This window comes from Chiloscyllium plagiosum, unplaced genomic scaffold (genome assembly GCF_037043375.1).
Source record: "Chiloscyllium plagiosum isolate Xiang-an unplaced genomic scaffold, Cpla_swu_hap1 HiC_scaffold_28, whole genome shotgun sequence".
Classification (NCBI taxonomy): Eukaryota; Metazoa; Chordata; class Chondrichthyes; order Orectolobiformes; family Hemiscylliidae; genus Chiloscyllium; species Chiloscyllium plagiosum.
In genome coordinates, this window is record NW_028270166.1 from 13,732,569 (window position 1) to 13,734,203 (window position 1,635).

Consider the following 1,635-nt stretch of genomic DNA (forward strand, 5'->3'; position numbering starts at 1 on the left):
AAACCTTTCTTCCAATCCGCTTAATGACTACGCGATGCGTTTGTTAGAACTACATTTCCGGCATCATTCTGTGATTGACACACTAGTTGCCCAATTGAAACTACTGTTGATATTCCATGATTCGGAGATGCCGGTGTTGGACTGGGGTGTACAAAGTTAAAAATCACGCAACACCAGGTTATAGTCCAACAGGTTTAATTGGAAGCATACTTGCTTTCGGAGCGACGCTCCTTCATCAGGTGATATTCCACGTCTTCATCAACTCTCTCTGTTACTTCATCAAAACACTTAGTCTAATTAGTTGGAAATAATTTGCCCTTCATAATTCCATGCTGGATTTCCTTAATCACCTTGCATTTCTCTGAGAGACTGTTAATTGGGTCCTGCATTATTGATTTTTTTTCTCACCAATAACCTTAAAACGAATGATCAATAGTTACTATCTTAACCTTATACACATTCTTAAACAAGGAAGTAACATTTGCAATTCTGTACTATGTAAAATTTATGGAGACTCAAGTTGAGCACATGAGAGAATAATGTATCCGGGCATATGGAATTTTATGAAGAACAGTAGAGGTGGTTTGTGTAGAGTGTAAAATCTGAAATGGACAAGTTGGGCCAAATGGTATAATTGTGTGTAGTAAATACAATCGTTTATTTAGAAACGCAAATGATTAGAAAATCAGGACTACCAGTGTTTATAGGCAACGTAGTAGGTGGCTATTTTGGTGATAGTATTGAGTTCTTTATGACAGAAAGCCAAAACTGATCCACTGCCCAGTATCTCTCTCCACAAAAGATAACACCAAAATTGGAGGTGTAGTGGACAGCGAAGAAGGTTACCTCAGAGTACAACAGGATCTTGATCAGATGGGCCAACGGGACAAAGAGTGGCAGATAGAGTTTAATTTAGATAAATGTGAGGTGCTGCATTTTTGGAAAGGCAAATCAGGGCAGAACTTGTACACTTAAGGGTAAGGTCCTGGGGAGTGTTGCTGAAAGTAACCTTGGAGTGCAGGTTCATAGTTCCTTGAAAGTGGATCTCAGGTACGTAGGACAGTGAAGAAGGTGTTTGCTTTTTCCTTCATTGGTCAGAGCATTGAGTATCGCAGTTGGAAGATCATGTTGTGGTTGTACAGGACATTTGGCCACTTTTGGAATATTGTGTACAATTCTGGTCTCCCTACTATAGGAAGGAATGTTGTGAAACTCGAAAGGGTTCAGAAAACATTTACAAGGATGGGGAGGAAGTGTTGAGCTATAGAAAGAGGCTGAATACTCTGTGGTTGTTTTCCTTGGAGCATCAGAGGCTAAGGGATGACCTTTTCAAAAGGTTTATAAAATCATGAGGGGTATGGATAAGATAAATGGACAAGGTCTTATCCCTGGCAGGGGTGAGGGGAGAGTCCAGAACTAGAAGGTATAGGTTTAGGGTGAGGGGAAAATGTAACAGACAACTTTTTCACACCAAGGGTGGTGCATGTATGGAATGAGCTACCGGAGGAAGTGGTGGATGCTGGTACAACTTTAACATTTAAAAGGCATCTGGATGGGTATATGAATAGAATTGGTATAAAGGGACATGTGTCAAGTGCTGGCAAATGGGATTAGATTAATTTAGGATATCTGGTC